This window comes from Platichthys flesus, chromosome 21 (assembly GCF_949316205.1).
Source record: "Platichthys flesus chromosome 21, fPlaFle2.1, whole genome shotgun sequence".
Taxonomy (NCBI): domain Eukaryota; kingdom Metazoa; phylum Chordata; class Actinopteri; order Pleuronectiformes; family Pleuronectidae; genus Platichthys; species Platichthys flesus.
In genome coordinates, this window is record NC_084965.1 from 2,089,240 (window position 1) to 2,112,160 (window position 22,921).

Consider the following 22,921-nt stretch of genomic DNA (forward strand, 5'->3'; position numbering starts at 1 on the left):
GCGCCCACAGTTATTCACTTTTATCTTACACCTGCTCCTGTTACATCACTGTCGAGGAGATTTGTGCAGCATCTTCTTTGTCAGAACCCTTTCCTGTTTATTGTGCTTCCCCCTGATGGATGAGCCCAGGTGTGTCTCCAGGTCTCTGCACTCAGCACTCGGTAATAGAGGCTGTGAGAGAGAGGGAGAGACAGTTGAATTGCAGGAGTCCTGCAGCACCGGTAGAGCGGCTTCCACCAACAAGACCTTCTGCCTGGCACGGAATCTACAGAGCAGGAGATGAGAGGCTCACGGGAGGTCGTCTAATCCAGGAACTCAAAACCCAAGAAAACAGAACCAGGATTAGAATCAACTGGTTTCTACAAGTGAAAGAATCATGAGTAGCCTTTGATCTACTAGAATGACTGTTGCCTCTAGAGGCTCTTTTTGAATTGACAATATATACAACAATGCATGAATTCAAATTATATTTATTCCCACCAGATCTCCTGTTCAACCCTTATTTTACACGTATGGATCGAAATATAAGAATGTCCTCCTGCTTTAATTCTGCTCCTAATTGCTCCACGAGTGTGTAAATCACTCTGTGATTGTTGTTTTGGTTTTCCGGTTAGCGAGCCTCCTCTGACGTGTTTAAGCAAATCTGATCGCTAAATCAAAAACCATCAAGGAAGCAGCTGGAAGCGTACGGCGAGAAAACCCAAGTGCAATCACAAGGAAGGAGAAACCTGATGCTGCTAATGAAAAGACAATCTCACGTCCAACGAGCGGCGGGGACATCACGTTCGACTGGGAGACGCTTTCGTTTAGAGGAAGGGACCGACTCCAGATGTGAGCTTTGATAGGATGAGTAGAAATTTAAAATTGAAATTCAAACAAAGAGGAGTAAACAAATAAGCAGTGAATTCATGTCTTAAATATTTAGAGCAAAACAATCAAAGCTTCAAAACTGCAAACTTTGATTTTGCACTTTGATATCAGAAGCTAACATAACTGGTGGATGGCTTCTTCCTGTTTGCTCTCACTGGCCAGGGCGGATCTCTGTGGCGGTGATATGGATCCGTGGTATCATGCTTCACATTATGAAGCATCACACTTTCCACTAACGACCTAATTACGAAGCCGTGGCACTGGAGGATTCTCACCATCATTTAAAAGTTAATCTTCTTTTTTTTTTATTCATTTGCCGGAGTAATAGGGATATTTAAATCCAACTCGCACAGGAGGTCCCATATTTAATTTCATAGTTTCCTGGAATCTACGAGGAGCAGTCGCTGGGATTTAAGACGCTTCCTCAAATTCCACTGAACTGTAACATCAGCTGCTCTTCAGGAGAATGAAGAGGCCACGTAAATACAGAGGGAGAAGGGACGTGAGAAGAAAGCGATGACGGTATAACTCCACAACAATAGCATGGTAATTCTTTTTTCGCGAGGACAGTAATCGTATTTCAGATCTGCAGATTAAAGTCTCACCGTCCCTGTGGAGCGATTATACCTCCGACTGTGAAAGTCAGGAAGATGCAGCTCGGACAGGAAGTCGGCGCCGAGGCTTTGAGATGATAATAATAATCATTTCACACGATAACAGTCATTAACGGGACGATGTGGACAACCGGACCGGCCACGTCACAGCCGAGAGGAGACTTGCACCCAGAGCCAGGATCCCCCCCCCCCCCCCTTCCCTCCGCCACTGCACCATCAAACTCGAATGAAGGACGGAGAAAGGGCGGAGAAATTTCCTCCACCTGCTGACAAAGGGGAAAAGATGATCACTCTAAATGCCCGGCACTAAATCTTTCACACTTTGTCAAGTTCACTTTGTTCCTGCAGCCAGTGTTGACCCCCCCCCCCCCCCCCCCCCCCATCAACAGGGACCCGGCCTTGTGCGCCGGGGAACGGCGAGGAGGAGGAGGAGGAGGAGGAGGAGGAGGAAGGCCAAGACACAGGCTAAATTTATAACGCACGTTTACGCCTCACGCCCTCAAACATATTGCTGCGGTAAGTTAAGGACACACACTACACAACCTGCGTTTACAGTCTGCACAACACAAAACAATAAAGGTGTCCTCACTCTAATATATATGAGGGATTTAACAAGGATATATAAAGATTTATAAAATAAACGCACAGGGGTATAAATATATTAAAAAAGGGTCGTGAAACTTTAGAACTGTTTTCTTGGACATCCATGCATATCACCGCGCTGACATTCTCAATCTATTGATTGTTGACATGAAATGACGGTGAGATATAACTTCCATTTTCTGAACTGATATCCCAAACAGCCGTCCCACACACGAGTGAACGTGTGACTGTCACCAGGTCGGACAGCTCAGACAAATGAAAAATAAAGTCTCTGAAGCGTGTTGGACGCGGCCAGGACAATTTCAAATTCAAATTTATGCCGAAACGATTCAGAAGATGGAGGAACAAGCGCTCGGAGCAGGGGAGATGTAAAATGGTAAGTGGGTCGTGACAGGAGATGTCCGGCCCCCTCGCACCTCTCTGGAAAAAGGGCAATGATCTTTTTTACACAAAATAAATCCATCGAGTACAAATGTGTTTTGCATAACTGTTCTCTCCTGGAAAAAGAGATTCCGGTAATGAAGGAGCTACATGAGACGCAGCTTCCACTCGGACGGGTAATTAATAACAAACAGACCCCAGGTAAGTATTGTCTCATTTGGAGGCGGCTGACTTTAAAGGCTCCCCGGTGGAGCTTGTTCACATTTTAATATTTCACAGCAGAGAAGCTCCTCCACCCGACACTTCATGAAATATTTTCCAGATTCCTTTTCAGAGGTTTGAAAGACGACCGGGTCAGGTGCAGCTGTGGATCGTCTCTGTCCTGACTCACTGGGTTGTCTCTGCTGGACAGCGAATGAGACATTCCCAGTTTGGGACAAATATCTGGATGGGACTAATGGGAATATCATCAGGTTTTTATATGTATTTTAGTTTTTGTGTAACGATGCTGACACATCATCCAGAGAACAGGGGCGGAGGATCCAAGGGAATATGGATCAAGCTATTAAGTTAAATTCATGTATATATGTGAGGATTACATGGGAGATTACATACATACATTAAACATACATCTTTGTATGACCTTTCCGTGTGACGTGCCTGGAGATATGCATGTTCTGTGATGTGGCCAGATGCAAACAGAATTAAACTGAATAGAATCAATGCCAATCAAGCTTGTGGGAAAAGCTTTTTTTAAATCAAGGTGCTGCACTTTTGCTTCAACCTCAGAAAAGAATCTTCTGGAAGTTGTCAATGTTCTTTCACTTGAAACCCCCCCGCCCCCCACCTCCCAGTTACCCTCGCCATTAAGATGTCAACCACAAAAATGGCAACCACTCACTTTTGGCAACTTTAATTGCCGGGAGAATTAAAGCTTCCTTCTGAGGTGAGAGAATTTAAAAAAGCCCCGGCCTATCTGCAGCCGTCACTTGGGCAGACGGGCAGATCCATCTTCCTCCTGCTGTTTTTTGCTGCGACCACATCACGGCACAGTAAGTGATAAGAAGCCCGGTGAACGAGGAACAGGGATTTATCTGCAGCTCTGCTGAGTGGGGCGCCGATAAAGGGGTGAACACGGGATGACTTGTTATGACAGGAAACCAGCAAGCCAGGTGGAAATATGCAAAAAGAGGGAGATGTGTTTTAATCTGGAATTGACAACGATGACCTGCAGAACTGACTACGTACAGAAAGTAGCCTGAAAGTAAAAGTAATACAGTACAGGGAGATTAACAATGTGTGTAGGAAGTTATACATATTCTTTAATACGTGTAAATATAGACATGTGCAGTAGATTCATTTGAGTCCAATCATGATAAAAAAAAACTCTTGGAAGGGTCTTGATCGCCCCCTGGTGGCTGTCTGTAAAACCTCCTCCATGTTAGTGGATGGGACAGAGACCAAACTAGCATGTTGAATTTTCTAAAGGATGATTTCTGTCATTCATGTGCAGTATCTACAAGATAGTTTGGTTTGAATCAAGTTTATTTGATGCTATAAAAATAGGGGGGGGGGTGCTAGAGTGGCAAAGTCTCAGCCGTCAATCAAGGCATTTCCCCCCACACACCTATCTCTACTGTACAGACTCGGCTCTACGTGCTCAAGATGGAAGTGTTTGTTTTCGGGAGGTGGAAACACATCGTCCATCTTTATTTAGTACAGTAGGACAACATAAAGATTCACGTGTTGGCTGGTAAATCAAAATGTCTTTAGCTCGTCCTCTGTAATGTTTAAATGTTTCTAATCCATTAATAACATCTCAGGGATTTCCCACAAAAATAAGCCAGCCACTCTGGGCCCATTAAGAAGGGAGTGTTTACAATAATCCATCCAGTCTGCAGCTCAGTTCTCGGTAATAAATGGAATTTGGCCCCGAACAACACCACCTCTCTCATTAGGTAGAGACCCTGACGGCTCACTGGAGCTTTATTCCTCTAAGTTATGAGGCTGAAAAGATGAATTGTCATTCCTAAGAATAAACACCAGCAGCAAATGGAGACGCAAAATATGCAGGTTGTCTAAAACTGAGCAGTAAATCGTTAATTAATGATCTGAGCTTGTTGAAATGTGTCTTATTAGATCTATATGTGTTTGTGTGTTTGCCAACTGGTGAATAGTTTCATTTAGAGTCAATGAAAATAAAATGATACACAACTTTCTTAATGACCCTGGTATAAATTAGAGGCTTTTACGTGTGAAAGCAGTGTAGCAGGTTTGTCGCTGCACGTAAAGAACACATGTGTGACACTAACACAACGGCCTCGATGCTCGATTAGTGTTTTACAAGAAATGGATTTAATGACTCGCCGGGGCTCGAGAGAAAAGCGCTAATTAGGTTGTAAAGAAGAGAAAAGACGAACCAGTTGAAACTCCGGGTTCATCGTCAGCGCTTGTGACGAATGACACCATCTGTCAGGAGAAAGTTTCTGAGACACTTTCACGTGCACTTCTTCTTCCAGATAAGTTTAATGCAGGTGAACTGGGAAATGCTGAGGTGCAAGCGATCGGCTTCGCTCCTTCGCCTAATTCTCCCCCCGGTGAGGCTGTTCATTAAAATCCAAATCACTTTGGAAGTAAAAAATATCACAGAGCTATCAGTGCTGAAGAGATATGCAAAGACATAACCTTGGACACGCTTCATTACTCCGCCCGAGGAACGGCGATTGAAAAGAAAAAAGAAAAGTCCGTGTCATATCGCTGCAGCACATTTTCTATCCACCGGCGTAAAGTGGCTGCTAAACAAAACATCTTCTTCTGCATCACGCCAAACAAACACGTCTTTATTTTGTGTTTAGCTGTTATCATAGGTTTGCTTTCTAACATAATTATACTGCTCCTTTACACAACACACTCAGCGTGAGTGGACTCGGGGAGAATCTCTTCACAAAGACCTCGTATCCCACGGAGCATGAATGAAACACAACAGCATACCGGGGGGGGGGAAAAACACACAACACACAAAAAGAAAAAACTGAAATATTAAGCTTTTCGCTCCGAGAACATTCAACTGTTGACCAAGCGGCAAACTTAACAGAGATGCTTTTTATGTTTCACTTTATTTTCCACTGCTGATCTAATGGAGGCGCTCGCTCTGTCTCGTGCGAATTGAAATTCACGTTGTGTTGCTTGTCGCCTGCGGAGCCGGATTCTTGGATCTCGCAGGCCGCCCTTTCATAATGGAAGGTGTGGAGACATCTGTTTCCACAGGCGGCAATTAAGGTACAGTGCGAGATAAACAAAACAACTTATAATGAGAAACCACATAAATTCACAGGGAAGCAGACAAACACTCGTATTCCTTTGATCACTGCAAATGAAGGAAAGATTTTACAGTTTCTGCGTCTACAAAATCCCGGGTCTGGATTGAGACGTTGTGCAGCGAATTATTTCAGGAAGTGTCGGCTTCAATCATGATGTAGTTCTCCAGAATGATTATAAAGAAACTATACGTGTGTCCCCAGATCGTGTGAGGGAGTCCAGGCCGGTCTCCACAGAGAGATCCAGTGGCAGCAGCCCCAACCCTTTTCTTGTGTTTCACCCTAATGACCCTGACATGACCTTTCTTGGTGTTTCTCTGCTCAGAGCGAGGCCCTCGAGTTGAGGAGGAGGCGTCAGAGCCGAACCGAGAGCAAAGAGGAGAAAGTACAAACTTCTCTCCCTGCTGTCGTTAAGGGAAATGTGAGTTCCCCTGCGACTCAAAGGGATGAGCTCTGTGCACCGACTGAGACCCTGCAGGGAATATCCAAGATGGAGTATTATGTGCTTTATTGAGACGTGGCTGCAACGACTCACTTCCAGACTCCCAACTTGACCTTCATCAGCTTTCAAAGTGTACGGGCCAGGAGAGACTGCAGGCAGAGCAACCAGAGGAGCTGAGGACGTGTTCCAGAGCGGCTCTGTCGCCTGCACACTGAACTAAACCTAATCACACACACTGCACAGAGTTAAAGTCTGAAAACTTGCACCTTTGAATGTGTAAAGTCTCCGTTTTGTATTGTACATGACTTTCTTAAAGATAAACTCTTTTTACCTTGCTTTACTTTAAACTTAAATTTAACTTTTACACTCCTGAGCTGAGCGGTTCCTTCTTGTGCCACACCTTCCTCAGCGGTGTTAACTGCATATGAAGAATAAAAACCGATGTGACCAACATATCTGTGGGAAGGCAGCTCACGTGTTCCACCACTGTTGTGAAATACATGTATATCAGCCAGTTTCATAGGTGCACATGTCTCAGCGTTTCCTGTGATCGTGTCAATTAATGCGTCGCAAATGACGCCGTCGGGAATTTGTCACAATCACCTCATGTGGGCACAAAGAGCTGAAGACGTATTTTCTATTTTAAATTCATTGAATTCATCGCACGGCCCCCACCCTTTGTGTTTCACGCCCTCCCGCTGGTCCCATGCCCCCCGAACTGGGAGCCACTGGTTTGAACTCGTTCTGCTCAGAACCTCTCGGCCTGAGACGCCACAGGAAGTCGCTGCCGCCAGCTGCCGTCATGTCCACTGGTTCTGCTGGGGGTCGGTGGAGGTGATGGATCCATCTGTCAGTACGCTGTGTGAGAGCTTCTGTTATCTTCACTACGATTTAGTATTTTCTTTTTACAAACCACCCTTTTCCCTTTTAATGCAATAAAGATAGTAACCTTGATTCAGCTCTTTGAAACGGAAGGATGTGTTGAGTCCCACTCAGCGGTGAATGGATTCAACATAACTCTCCATTAGAGTGAAACAAGATGTTTGAGGTGAAGGCCACGGAATCACAAACACTGAGTGAGTGAGTGAAGCTCGGGGGTTTTACCTGCTCTGTGTTTTTCAAGCTCAGGGAGATTTGAGGTCCAGTTTTCAATCAATCAATCAAGCTCCTGGACTCGTGCTTCCACTTCAGGGACAATGTCTCCCACGGTCCAACCGAATGGTTAGACATGTTGGTAAATGTGTCTGATCGCTGGCAGGAAGAAAAGGAAAAGGGAAATGATTAAACAAGTGTTTCCTTCAATTCCTACAATCAACTGTGCAACTACAACGATAAATACAAACAGTGGAATCATGGGGACAGTTCAGGATTGAGGCCCAGATGCATGCTGGGAGTTTTCCCTCATGTAAACCTTAAAATCAACATCACAACAAAGACTGAAGGACATTTGGACAGAGGACGCCAGCGGAGACGGCCACGTTGGCGGCTGCTGGCACCGAACCCGTGACCTTTTTGTTTCTATATCGTCTCCAGAAACCACCGGGCCAACCTGACAACCCTGAACGTTCCTTGGCCGGGGGACGGCTCGCCCGGTGACATTCACCCGGCTCCCCCGAGACGCCTGCTTGGCTCCGAGCTCTGCGTTCGACAAGGTCCCCGAGTCTCAGGCAGCGCACGAGCAGGTGGGGATAATAATTAAGTGTGATTACTAGACATTAATCCATCCATAAGGTGACAGCCACAGCTGCCACAGTGGCATAGAGGGCTTTCAGGTGTCTTGGCACAGACTCTGCAGCCATAATGGAGGTCCTCATTCGGTTATCGTCTCGGCTCCTATATTATACATCGTAACTCAGCTCGTCTTCTTGTTCCCCACTCCCTCTCTCCTCCAGAGGAATATTCATTTAGTGTCAGAGCATTTAGCTGTAAAGGAACATGTCAGAATATTCTTTCAATCATTTACTTCATCAGAAATGTTCCCTGTCGTTTACATTTTATATTTATTTGGTCGAATCAGCCTCTTGTTGCCAAATGGCAGCTGGGATTGGCTCCAGCAACCCTCAAAGATAGGCAGACTACATGACAGATGCATGGATCATATGAACTTTCACACTATGAGCCTGACCTTCTTTGGACATTTCTTTAAAGGTTTGTTTGTGTCACGTGTGTAAATGGCGACGTTCCACTCGTCTTCCACTTGTGTCCAACGTGTTAAAGCCAAGTGTGTAAACAGGGTCAATGATTCCAGAGTGTTGTTTTGTGTTCCTTTGTTGGAAAGCAACAAAAAACACACACAACCCACGAGTGTCATGCCGCCTGCTGCCATCGGGGGCCACAGCCACGACCAGTTCTTCACCATCACAGGTCCGTGAGGGAACAGGCCCAGAACGTGGCCGGCACCCAGGAGCATCATGTGTGGTGGTAAACAGAAGCCAAGTGGCAGCTGTGGATTCTTCACTGTCTGTCTCTGGCTTGGCGGTTGCACCACAGCAGGTGGTAGGCGAGGAAGCAGTGGAAGAATAAAGGAGCCCGGTCGTCCTTGACGTTATTGAACGAGACTAAATTTGTCGGACAAAGGGAGAGCACCCACTGAAATAATGGTGTGTACTCCTGATTATTAATTATGGGTTAAAAAGAGGTGTTTTATTGTTTTTTGTTGGAAGAGTCAAAATGTCCCCACCTTAACCGATTTATGCTGATCTTTGCTAAATCCGACCAAAACGTTGTCTCATCAGAATCAGAATGAGAAAGTATTAATTGTCAAGTAGGTTTACACCTTACAGGAATTTGCTTTGGTTATTGATGCATACAATGAACATAGAAACACAATAAATACAACACACATAAGAAAGCAATAAAACAAAACAATGTATACTTCCTCACTATTTACTTCTTATTTACTAACTTTTTCTAATATTTATACAAAGTAGCATTTATTTAGACATAAACATATCTAAATAAAAATATATAAAAGATAAAAGATATAAAAAGTGAAGTAAAAAGTGAAATGGAAAATGCAGGGGGCGGAATAAATGTCAGAGTCAAGTGGGGGTCCCGGGCCTTGTTGACATCATCACATAATCTTTGTTTATTAATATGGACAACATGGATTTTAAAAGTGGACGGACAAAGAATGTCCAATGTCCTATTTGCAGGACCTGTTGTCCTAAGAGTGGGGGTGTTAAAGTTTATTGCTGCCGTGTAAACAGCAAACACAGAAACAAGCCTGTGGACTTTAAGAGATTATTAATACACAGTTTTTTTTTTAATGAAGTGCCAACAAACATGAATCTTCTTGTAACTTTTAATAATCTCCAGCAGGAGTGTGATCGCACATCGGGGGGGGGGGGGGGGGGGGGGGGCAGTGCCCATGCAGCCGAACGCACAATTCCAATTACAGTAAAACGACACAGTGACACAAGTCATTACTTTGCATTATCATGCATTACATAGAACATAACTTATAACTCACTCCCAGGCTTTATGACGCCACGTTCCTGCCCCCCCCCCCCCCCCCCCCCCCCCCGAGGCAGCCAGATGAAGATCTCATCTGAGGAGCGACTCCACGGATCAAAGTCACTCAAACGTTTTTCCACGGCTCAGTCGGACTTCACAGGAAACCAAAGTGCGTCTGCTCGGTGAAGGTGATTAAAGGTTGAATACACGTCGGGGATAAAACACCATAAACACAAATGGAAGGAAATGACATGCTTCTAATATGTGAAGGTAGAGAGACGGGTGCTGAACTTAAAGAAGCTTTCATGTTTGTGTTTCCATGCTGCGGCTGTGACAGATGAAACGTGAGGTGGTTGAAGAAGTGAAGACGTTCAGATTCGTAATTTGACAAATTCAATGCTGAGTGTCTACGTGTGTCACATGTTGTTGCCCAAAGGTATGAATGTATTTGTTTATTATATATTCATATGTGTTGGCTCTGTGATCGACAACCCCTAAAGAATATCAAGAAATACACAGATTGTGTATTTTATTCGATATTTCATGTATATCTTAACATTTATGTTTAATACTGACCTATTTTTATTTAAGAATACTTTATAATCATGTTTCTATATACTGATGCAATGTAGGTATTCTACTCCATGTACTCCCATTGTTCCCATTTTGAATATTTTAATTTAAAGTGCTTAAAAGTACATGAATCTAAATTCCCTAAACGAACATGAAGTCCACATGAGGATGTTTATGGATCAGAGATTAACTGAACTCGTATGTGGTCTGCACAGTTTGATAAAACCAAATTAATCTACAAGACGTGATCATCAAGCCCAAACGGCTCAAACGGCTTCTGAGGATATGGATACAAATATGATTTTTTTCCTAACACAGCTTGAGTGGCTGCTCGGTATTAAACCTTCATCTCTTAAGGGTCATTTTGCAACTTATTTAGTTCATGTTCTTATTTAGTACATTCTCCATATGGCTCCTGGGAATATTTATTAAAAAAAGAAAAAGAGGCTGGATCTTTAGTGAAGGTTCAACTTTAATTATTGCTACGGCAGAAAAAAAAGGCAAATTTACTTTGGGGTAATTAGCTCGAATAAGGTCCATCCATATCCATTGGCAGTGGCTGACAGGTGGAGGCTGTAAGGCGCGTGAAAATGAATTTCCTCTCACTATAAAACTAATTATAGACATAAGAACCGAGTGGGGGGGGGGGCCGTGGTTCACCCGGACCTCATGCTGAGCAACGTGTACATAACAGATTCACACGTCAGCGACAGATCAGGGTTCAGAGCTGGAACTAGACCTGTGACTTTATTCACTAGAATCAGAATGGAAATGATTTTATTATACAGTGAGAATAGGGCTGGGGCGGGGGGGCGGGGGGATTTAAGGTTAGTCTTAAAAGGGTATATTAAGATGTGAAATGTAAATACAGAGGTTATAAGTTCACCTCTTTGTTTGTCAGCAGGATGAAAATAAAAATACTGACATGATTTCTACAAAACTTCTTCCACTAGAAATGTGGGCAAAGAAATAATTCATGAATGTATTAATATATTCATTTTCCAATTGAAACAGAATCTCACACAGAAGACAGAACACTAATGATCCCTTCAAATTCAATCAAGCTTCACCAAATTGCACATACAAATAAATATCTGTCCCCTAAATGTGTTTATTTATAAAAAAAATCTAGATTTATGGGAAATCTGTGAAATAGAGCTAAAGCCTTAACTCACATGTTTTAAGAGGTTAAGAAGTTCCTGGATTTGCTTCCTGAAACTGATCTCCACCAAAGTTTCATGCTCATCCTTTCAGTAGTTTTTTATGGAATCTTATTTAAAAACAAACAACCAACAAACACATAAACGGACAGGGGTGAAACACATCAACCTTTCCAGCAGAGGTAATTATTCATGGCTCTAGATTAAAAGAAATCAGGAATATTTAGGGGGACTGATGTGTGTTTAATGTTACTGCTACTGTTCCAAACCCAAATTCCGATCTAAATAGAATAAAAATGTTGTTTCATCAGTGGACGGCTCGGCCTTGGCAAAGGTTTGTGTTCTACTTTGTGATAAAAAACATATCAAGGGCATGAACGCACACATTTATAAAACTGCTAAACGTGGTCGAATCAATGGCTTTCAAGATTAAACCCAGTGTTTCCACTGCTATTCAAAGGTTTAACTGGTGAACTGGTTCATTTGTTCCAACGATAACAAGGCGTCTTTACAATCCTGGCTTTAGTGACACAATCAGCCTGTTTCCAGACCTGTGATCAAACCCCTGAAGTTAATCCTTCTCCAAAGTGGATTCATCCCATTAAAACCAGCTCGGAGGGAATGTTCTTAACGACATCGACTCCACTGGCGTCAACTTGTTATTGTGTCCACGGGAAGTAACCGAGTGTCACTTGTCCCGGTCGGAGACGGAGGTCCTGCCGCTGAGACAAAAGGTTGAAGCTTCTCTCTCCGTCTTAGAATAGAATTAATAAGGATGAAGCCCAGACGAACAAAAGGTTGCTCACACTCGAAAATCTCCTCCGTTAAATATTATCTACGCTGATGACTCAATGGGGAAGTGAGTTCTTGAGGAACTGGACGGCGGAGGAGGAAGGCAGGATATTCAGCTCTGTCCTTCACGGCCTGAATCTGCTTTATTTATTCAAGGATGTGAGTTTTGGTGAGCACACCTGGGCCTGAACCGCTCCTCGCTCCCACTCGCTCTCTCGCTCTAATGCATCCCAGATGTGGTGCTGGCAATGGCCTTGTGTTGAAAGGATTCAATTCAACTGTAACCCACCACTTGTATAAGAATGTGCCATTGTTATTAATGAACCCTACAAGGGGAATGAAATACCAGGAAGAAAAAAGAAACATAATTTCACGGTGGTCCAGAAAAATAATGGGAACTTAATAAAAGTAAGTATAATTGCAATTTTCCAATCTCTGATTAATTCAGTGGTGCTAATTACCTCTTCTTCTCTTTTTTTCACACTCCAGAGCTGTGATAATTAATTCTTCTGTATTTAGAGGAGGCATGTGCAAAAAAAAAAACACAATACAATATGGGAGAAAGAGAACAGAAAATACCACAGGGGCCGTCCTCCCCAGACATAAGGGAATTAAATGCTCATGAGGAAATATTGTGTTCATAGAATCGGACATTTTCCCTTTTTCATAGTATTTCTTCAGAGGTTGTTACTTTATTTCTACTATAAATGATCATTCCTGTGTCTAATATTGGCCATAAAGAGCTCATATGAAGAGCCAGAAGCCACAAAAAGAAAGTTAAGACACGACTCTGGACAGCCCCACCCTGATGATACGAGGGGGGAATGTATTTTTAATAAATCCAGTAATAGTAAAAGTGCAATCAGTTTGCAACCAGGTTCGTCTAACCATGAAATCACCCTAATTACTCTCGCACCTCGGACAGTGACAGATCTGTTAGATTCCCACCGAAAAGAGCTGAGGGCAAATAGTATTTTGTCAAAAAGAACCATCCACCTCCTCCACGTGTGAATAACTGTGGATCAGAAATATGCCACAAAGTGCTTTCTAATTTCCAGATATGGCCACAGGACTTAAAAAATGTGAAATCCACGTTCTCGCCTCGGCTCATTTACAAAAAAACAAAAAAGAGGAAAAGACAAAGTCATGATTAACGACGTCCAATGGCAGAGGTGGGATGAGTTATTTTGAACTCACCTGTCTTCACCTCCTCGCTCCACGTTCTCTCCGAGTTACTTTCCAGCCTCGTCTTTGTAATCAAGCCGAACCAAAATGTCACAGAGTGGGTTTTAAATTACTGCAAAGTGGAGAATACAAGCCGTCGGGGGGGGGAAACTGGTCCAAGCTGATTTGTATTTTTTGTCCTAATAATGAATAAAAATGAAATATAATAAGAGGAAAGCAAAACTGAAGCATAAACAAGCAAAAACGTCAATTTACAGCATATATATGTTGCACTCCTGCTGTAATGTATTATTCAGGCTGCACTACAACATGATTACAAACCTCTGTCTCCCATGTTTAGCACAAGCATCTGTTTGGCTCTGAGCTGTCCTGCTAGTTAGCTATGCTACCAAACTATAGCTGAGAAATAATAATTAGGCTACAATATGATATCTTATTGAAGCAGACAGTGGTGTTTTAAATCCAGACCTTTGGAGAGTGCAGCTCTAATTCATTAATGCGATTCTATAGAGAGGTATATGGAGGTGAAATGAATGAATAATGAATGACAAATCATATTCGCTGCAGCGAGAGTGCATCAGTGGCCGGTTCTCACGAAGGTGGACCGCTGCTCCATCCAATAATAAACAGACCACCGCTCTAATCAAGCAAATACCCGGCTGCACACTCCTCATAATGCCCCATTGCATCAGGAGGCTTCATTTAATTAGGCCGGATCCCTTTCAACTGCGCCGCAGCGACACGGTGCAGAAATGTCCGTGGGACCGACGTGGACTCGAGGTTTTGGTCATTAAGAGAATCAGGTCAGCCGCTGCATCGAGAGGAAATCCAAGGCAAAATATGTAATTACACACACGCGCATACCAGCATTGTTTTTTAATGAGCGGTTACAAGACAACAGGCCTCGGAGATCCTCACCTCGGAGCGTAGGCATAGTTCCACCGATGAAATATTCACGGAAATGGCGGAAGAATAGTTTTGGAAGTGTTGCTCATTAGAGTCGAGGGGGAAGGATGAAAAATAAATGAATTTCCCAGAGTAAATAAGTAAATTATCAACATGGCTTGAGTCCAAAACCAGAAAGTGTGGTGGTGCACTTGTTTCATAAAACAAGAAGGAAGGAATCAATCTTTAAAACCCGACGAGTCCAACTCGTCCGGAGACTCAAGCTCCCGACTCCAGTATCATTCCTCAGCTGCAGGAGGTGTGACGTGACCCCTGCTGTGACCTCGGCTACGTGGTGACAGGTGGAAATCATCTCTGAAGTCGTTCTCCTTCAAGTTCTCACGTCACGGCGACTCCAGAACTCCCCTGTGCATTAATGGCAGCGTTTGCTCTGCGTCAAAACAACATGAACACGTCCTGTCTGCCCCGACTTTAATGATCCAATCACACCGATGATTCCTGCTTTTACGAGAGCGATAACGTTTTTCTGTGCAGTGGTTAAATCTCTGATTAATTGTTCAGGTTGTATAATTTACAGAGCACCTGGGTGACTGAGCAAAAGACACAAGGAGTCAGAGGGGGATCAAGAAATCAGAGAATTCAGCAGCAGGGGGAAGAGATCACAACCTGAGAATCCTAAAGACCCGTTTCCACTCTTAACCAAACTTCCGAGCAGATCACCAGGTGTTTAATGTGGTTGTTTAATGTCTTGACAGCTTTTTTGTGTTTCCGACCCGAAGCTACACAACTGAAAGCTATACAGTTTTCGTCTGAAACACTTTATGGAATATTACAGCACTTCATAACCAAGGTTTATCCATCAATCCATTATCTATACTGCTCATGCAGAGGGTCTCAGGGGCCGGAGCCACTCAGCCGACTCAGCTCTTCCTCTTCTGAACCTGAGGCAATATTTATTTCGACTGGAAATCATCGTTCATGGAATCTCACCTGTTATTTCATCTCACAGAACTTGGTCCAGGACAGAATCACATGAGTGGTTCTCCGAAGAACAAGACAAAGAAAGAAGTTAAGTGTAACACGAAGATCGGGGGGGCTGTCCTGTAACAGCCAGCGGACAGGAGTATCAAATTCAAAAGAGCAGAAATATAGGAACTTGACATTAATCTGAATAATCATATTTATAACAGACCCTCAGCCACGTGGATTCTTCTCCATTCATACTTTCTTTTACGAAGGATGTTTCTGCAATTACAGGAGAACGATGCTCATCCAGGGAACACAGGGGATATTATACACTCCACTATACAGTAAGTGGTTCGAACCATGTGTCCTTGACTGACGGGACAAAAAAATTGTTTGCGTGTTCAACTTAGAAAAACTTAGACAGACTCATTATCTTAATTGCAATCTCAGTCTTTAATTAGCGACTCGCATCCCGCGTCATTCAGGTGTGATTGGAGGCCTCTTAATCTGCAGCCATAAAATGAAAAGAAAATGAAATCAATGTTTTGCTATCTTTAATTGGAACGTAACGTCAAAATTAATAACAATCAAGGCAATTAGCATTGGTAGCTGGTTGATGTGCACTGATTCCAGTCTTTAATATTACTGTGATTCCGGGTTAATTGTCATCATTACACGAGGATTCAGTCGAGCATCCCGGGAATTAATGGAGTGAGCTGAGCCCACAGATCGGACTGGGAAACTAGACAGAACAAAAAAAGATTCAGCAGAAGCATCTCACCTCAGCAGGATCTCTGATTTAACTCCGTCTCTTTCCCTGGGAGATAAAACCCCACGTCTTCCTGGAGAACCCATCCTGTCCACGAAATGACTTCCCTATTGAGAGGAGGAAGTATTATTTCAACGTGTGTCAGACCCCCCACCCAACTCTCTCCCCACATTTCACCACAGCCTAATCCACACACCCTTTGTTTAACCCTGAGAGACAAAGACCTTTTAATACACAGCGCTCCCTCCTTTCTGCAGCTGTAATTTCAGCCTTTGAGAGACGATGTTCCACTTTGCGGAGGAGTGGACGGAGACAAGGTCATTTACAGATCCTCCGAGAGGAAACACGCCGGCGTCCTGCAGCCTCTTGTTAGGAGAAGAGATCTCACAGCGCCGAGAATGTTCCAGGCAGAAAAAAACACCAGAGGTTTACTGGTTTGAGCCGGAGAAGAACTGGAATAGCAGGATCATCAATTAATGATTTACCGGGCAGTGGTTCTCCCCCCCCCCCCCCCCCGGAGCCTAGTTGTGTAATCTGCAGCGAATAAATTTGTGTAGGCCGGCTGATAATGAGGCCTGATGCAGACGTTGGCCGGGGGGCTGCAGTGGACGGACTGGTGTCCCAGTTAAGAGTCACGGGAGCGGGCCTCTGGGAGGAGATGACCTACGTGGGTCTGCAGAGTGTTTACCTTAAACAGCCCCGTTGTAAATAATAAATCGGGATGTTAATTCATCTGTTAGCAACTTTTTCATCTTTTCCACGGTTGAACAAAAAGCAACGGCTAACCAGGAACCTCCAAGGTGAGGTAACACATGGGAAGGAGTGCGCGGCCATACTGTTAAACCGCTTGACCTCCGACCCGGAGAGAGAAGGTCAGATTATCTCCGTGCTATTGTCTTGCGTTTTGTGTTTTTTGGAGCACAGCCGAGAGTTTAATCAAATCTCCGAGGAATCAATGCAGCGGCTCCGATGGACGCTCTCCGTGCCCTTGGAACCAAAAGGAGTTTGTTCCCGAAACGACGCCACCGGCAGGAGGAAAAAGAAAAAGTCACTTCAGATGCATCACTGTGCAGAATGAGATTAACCTCCCCTCCTCCAGCCACCGGGATATCTAATGTCAGCGAGCTTATCTCCCGAGCGTTCAATCAACCCCCCCCTCGCCGAGAACCCAACACCACAAACACCTCGCAGGCCTTTGTTTCCAAGTTCTTCTTTTTGCCCTGGAACTTTTCCTTTCGTTTGTTGTGTTGTTTGTTGGTACATGTGTTTGTAAAGAAAAGCTGACAGATGTAGGTTGAATCAGGAACTGGTGATGAGTCTTTGCCGCACTTTGTTGTTTGGAATATTAGGACACAACCCCCCCCCCCCGGCCGAACTGGACACTGCTCCAAATACACTCATCTATTATTAAGAGTTTTTTTTTCGTATTTTTCTGTGTTCGTCTCGCTACACAAATAAAAATAGGGACATTATATCTGATCTCACTGAAAACTCTATCAAGACGGACAGATTTGATTTGGGATTAATACAAAAAAATTGAGGAAACACACAATAAAATCTCTCATCTTCACAAACACAAATACACAAACTCTTGACCTCGTGCGGCAGAGGGAATAACCCTGCCGGCCTTTCTGTTGAGAAGATTAAAAATATATTATTTAAAGACATTTAGTTCCTGAAATGGATCCAAGTGGAAACACAGTCCGACTTTCTATTTATTTTAAATTCAATTACATCTTTTTCTATTTCAATTTCCGGAAAACAAGTGATTACAACCAGTAACCAGTGCAATGCATGTTGTCTTGTACTGGAGGTAAAAAAAGCTAGAACAAGTGGATCAAATTGCTTGTTGTGGTGGGAGGTTTTGTGCGTTTGCTGAAGAGCCCTTCAACCCCGGCGTTACACACAAAGACCTTAACGTCATAATACAAAATTCCTGACACGCAATTTCCAGACAAATGTGCAGAATGTGACGAATGGGACCTTATCTGTCCTGCGCCAGTCTCCTTCCTGATTTCCTATTCGGCATTTGCATTTTACAAGTGGGTTCTGCTGATCTGTGTAACCTTTTGGCGAGGGGGGGGGGGCGAGATCCCTGGCACTTGAGGATGCACGCCATGGACGGCTCTGAGCCGAAGTAACCGGGTGTGATAACTTTTGCCTGGCAGATAGACACGGGCAGAATCACTCCTGCTTCCTGTTTAGCATCACAATGAACTACACTCTTGGGTGCCAGTGTTCTTCTACGTGCCCTTAGTCTCCGAGCGGCACCGTCCTTTTTTATTTCAACCCCCCAAACAACACAACAGTGTGTGCGTTGTTTACCACTCAAGGATGTGTTAAATTAATACATTATTTTTCTGTTATTTAGATATCTGTCTCAATAAATGTTACTTTGTATGAATATTAGAAAAAGGGAGTAAATAAGAAGTAAATATATTGTTTCTTTTTATTGCTTTTCTTATGTATGTTGTATTTATTGTGTTTTTGTGTTTTTATGTTTTTATGTTTTTATGTTCATTGTATGCACCAATAACCAGAGCAAATTACTTGAAGGTGTAAACCTACTTGGCAAAAATACTTTCTGATTCTGACTCTGATTCTATTGTTCTGCACCCGCTCATGAAGCCTATGAGTCAGAAACACACAAGTATAGAATGAATACAGGAAATAATATGTACTGGTTATTTGGCCACGAACAAAGTTATTTTTTAAATGAAAGAGAATAACGACAATCAGACGTAGAAGTGCAGCCTCATTCCAGGAGCCTCATCTCAAACAGCTTAATGTAGAACTGGTCCTTTGAAACAGCCAGAGGTGTTTGTTTTGTTACCCTGTGCCCTTGAGCAAACACACTGTAACCTACCTCCCGCTCCTACCCGGGGGGAGGGGAAGAAACGTCCACTGAATACACAAACTGTGCATTTACATGATCGTGACCCCGTATTTGTGGATTTAACGAGAAAATTAAAGCGAGACCCATCGTCCGACTTCCACTGTACACGTGAATGACTCGATAATCCCAGAAGCAATTTCCACGTCGGCTCTCTGTCGGGTCAGCAGTCATCAGTTTTTTTTCTGCCCTTTCCTGTTGTAAGCATTGTTTCCCTAATCTAAAGGGATGAGGATTAAGGGTGTTTTGTCAGGGCCGGCCTATCCATGTCTGACAGCCCCCGAGGCAGCGAACTGCCATCGCAGACCAGTTCATTCTGTTTACCCTTGTGTCGTCCACGGGAATATTAATCATTCCATAACCGAACAGCCATCGCTCTGAATGTGAAGACAAATCCTACAACCGGCCCCGTGTCAGGGATTAGACCGACAGTCGCCTCGCTGACAGTTTGATGAGCTTCTTTTTTTTGGGGGGGGGGGGGGAACTCGACTTGGAAACTCTGAGGAAATATAGTTTCATGACAACTGGATAAATGGACAATTTGACCTGGGATCAGTCAAGCTAACACCCACGGACACACATCCGGCTGCAAAGTTTACACAGCAATTTGTGCGTCCGTCATAATTCTAATATCCGGACGATTTGAGAATTTGAGCAGGATTATGTTTCTGATATAGTTAAACCACTTTACAGCTGTCCATGTACACAATCTGAACTCCTGGTACGAGTTCAGTTTGCTTGTTTAACAGCGGGAAGAGAAGGTTTCTGCTCCAGGTGCACGGTTCAAAAGGATTTTGTTCTTTCTCTATTTATTAATCACGGCTGTGTTTTGGACATAACGTGTAATAAATCAATCAGGGTGTCATCTCCCACTTCCTGTAGAGTCCAGGTGCGCTCACACCCTGGTGGTTTTGCCAGGTAGTCACTTTGTGCACCGGCCGACCATCTGTGTGCGTAATGAGCAGCGTATGCAACACAACACCTGAGATTACACTAATACTGTTTATTATGACAACTTCCTGCCGTGGTTCAGCTGAGGCTCGTTGGAATGTCTCGTTTCTTCGGGGTTAAAATGAGATTCTGATCCGACACTAGAGGAGAATCCATGAAGATCCCAGATGATACCACAGTTCATCCGGAGGGAAACAGGAACGTCTAGACCGAGTGTCATGGTCGTCCTTCCGACCGCCGGCTGCACATCTCAACGCTGAGTCGGGGGAATCTGGAAAAAATAGATTTTTCTGTACAAAATCTAGATGTTTCACAGGATAAGCGAGAAACTTGTGACTGTCCCCAACCTCACCCTGGTGTTGTGTTGCATAAACAGATTTACTGTTCAGGGGGATTTGTTACAGATTCAAAAGCAAAGATTAACGATTCTATGACAAATCTGCTGTGTGTCAATCTAGGCGGCCGTGGGCAAATGCTGCATTTTGTCGTTAAATGACGTCTTTGACCTGTTGGTGGCGCTAGATGAGAAATGAGGTGGTCACCAAAATCAGTGGGCTTCATGCAATTAATCCAATTATTGATCTTTGCCACTAATAGAGTCCTGTTTCATATGTGGATGAAACCAGTTACAGAACCAGTGGAATAAATACATAAGGACATGGATACAAAATGGTAAATTTAACTGAAAGGTCACCTTTAGTTGCTTTTTAATATCGCGGGGGGGAAAGATGCTGGTCAGTGGACCTGAGACTTGTGGGCAGATACATCATCAATGAGTCTGTGATGCCGTATGAAACCAGACCTGTTAGTGCTCTGCAGTGGACTCCTGGTCCTTATTCTGGTTCAGCGAGCTCATCCATCACATCGGAGTGGAGAACCAGCCGGTATCCGTCTTCCTGACAGATCTCATTCTACAAGTGGTCCCTCCCTGCGACGCCGGCTCCTGTTGAGTCACATGTGAACGCTGCCAGTTTGTGCACGTTGTGTGAAGTTAACCAGTGGCCCACAGACCATCATCTTAATAATTCACTGGGTAGCAATGATTTACTCTTGTACTTGTACATGCAGCCATCCAGGGGTATTGTGCTCGGTGGTAAATCGACAGATTCCTCTTGATTTATCTTCTGGAGAAATTAAAGTGATGAAAACTTCCACCGCTGTGCAGAATGAATAAAGTTTTCAATCTCCATTGATTTTTTTTTATTTCATTTTACTGGATTCCTGCAGGGATCCGGAGAACCTGACCCGATGAAGCGCTCTACTTTGAAGGTAATGAGGAGAATCTTAAATTTGATTTTCTGTTTAATTGGGAGCCAATGGGAGTAATGGTGTGCTCTCTGACTAGTTCCTGTCAGAGCCTGGCTGCACGTTCAACTGATGTGTGATAAGGCGCATAAATTAGATCAGGCTAAAGTAGAGATGAGGGAACGGACACTTTTTATTGGCAGAAAGAAATTAATTTTGGAAAACGTCTGAGAAGAAATGAGAAGGAGAGACTGTGGTCACATGGAAACAAAGACAGAAGTATGGACTTTAATGTTTAAATTAAAATATTTTGCAGTTAAAGCAACAATTTGGGGTTTTGTGCAAACTAACCATTAAAATGCCCACGTTTATTTCTCCATCTTTAGTTTAAGCTTTGCCATATTTTTCCTTTTACCTCCAAACCTCTAATTGGCGACTCTGTGATCACATGGTGTAATTTTCAGAAGCATTTTCCTTATAATTTACAAAGCTGCAAAACCCCAGCGCACAATTTTCTCTGGATGCTTTTTCCCAGCATTAGATCCATTAGCGATAACCCCCTCTGTGGCTGAGGGATCGGTAACAGACAGATAGGAAGCTAGAACACCAGAAAGGTAAATTACAACACTTTATCCTGTAATACGCTCGACGCCACAGATTGACTGATGGCCTTCCCTCTGTGCACAGGGGACCGAAGTGTGTTGCTTCTCCTCACAGAACAACACAATGCTTCCTGCTGTGCTGCTGCCCGCCATGCAACACAACCTCTAATGAACTGTGGTGAAACACTGACTTGGTGTGGCCCTGCATGAGCGAGGTCATAGCTCGATGGTTAGAGAAGCTGCGTTTTCCCCTCTGTGGAATATCTCTGACCCTTAAACTGATCCGAACATCTTGGGGGCGATGAAATACAAGTGTTGGTTTTGGACTTTGTCTGAACTGAATAAATGCGGATGTGGAGATAATTTGTTTTTCCGTGTCCACTGATCTGGAGTGAAAAGATCCGACCCGGTTAAAGCAGCAAAGATTAACGATGCTGCTTCACGGGCGGTTAACCTACACAAACAAACCACTGGAGCAGCATCACATGACACAGTCCGGTGCTCACAGCCGCGGACAGGAAGTCGTCACACCGTGTACAGGAAGTCGCCGGAGTTCAGGTTTTGGTCGAGTGCTGCAGGTGGAATGAGGCTGTTGATTTATTAGGCTGCTTGTTGATTTATGAAGTCTGTCAGAGAGCTGCCACGACCAGAAACACATTCAGGAGAAGCTTGACAACTTTATTCATTATGAATTACAACGTTATCCATCCGTTGGCACTCTGTGACGGGGGGGTCTAATTTCAACAGCTGACTGATGGAATTAGAGTGATGGAAAGGACTGGGAATTAAAAAACTGCGGTATTCATTGGAAGATGATTTCATGAAAGAAACAAACCAAAGAAGGTCTTTACGTGGGAATAACAAAAATAGCTTCAGTGACACAAGAGCCATAAATAAATGAAAGCAAACTTCAGCTGTGAACTTGTCAAATTACAAGTTATCACTGTTTTTCAGTCTGTGTTGTAATTGCCACACTCATATTTCATCCAAACTGTTTTAACCTCACTCCATCAAACTTTAAAAATGTTCCATTACATCCCAACAAACTGAGGAAACTGTGTTTGGATTGTATTGAATTCCATCATTAAACTCCACCATTGTGTGTTTTCTCTTCTTAATGAATCTACACGGGTCTGATGCACATTTTCCTCCTGAGCTCTGATGAACGACATGAAAGTTTCACGTGTTTATTTAAC

At 43.6% G+C, this 22,921-nt stretch overlaps 1 long non-coding RNA gene across 2 annotated transcripts; it reads right to left on the minus strand.

Annotated features, from left to right (window-relative positions):
• Nucleotides 1-15,386: 15,386 nt before the first annotated feature.
• LOC133932805 (uncharacterized) lies at nt 15,387-16,457 on the minus strand. Of its 2 annotated transcripts, none has more exons than XR_009911985.1 (3): nt 16,231-16,457; nt 16,047-16,141; nt 15,387-15,544 (listed from the first exon to the last, which is right to left on the minus strand). It is a non-coding gene; the product is annotated as an uncharacterized LOC133932805 (long non-coding RNA). The 2 variants fall into 2 exon arrangements; XR_009911984.1 differs by lacking the exon at nt 15,387-15,544 and adding an exon at nt 15,700-15,772.
• Nucleotides 16,458-22,921: the final 6,464 nt, after the last annotated feature.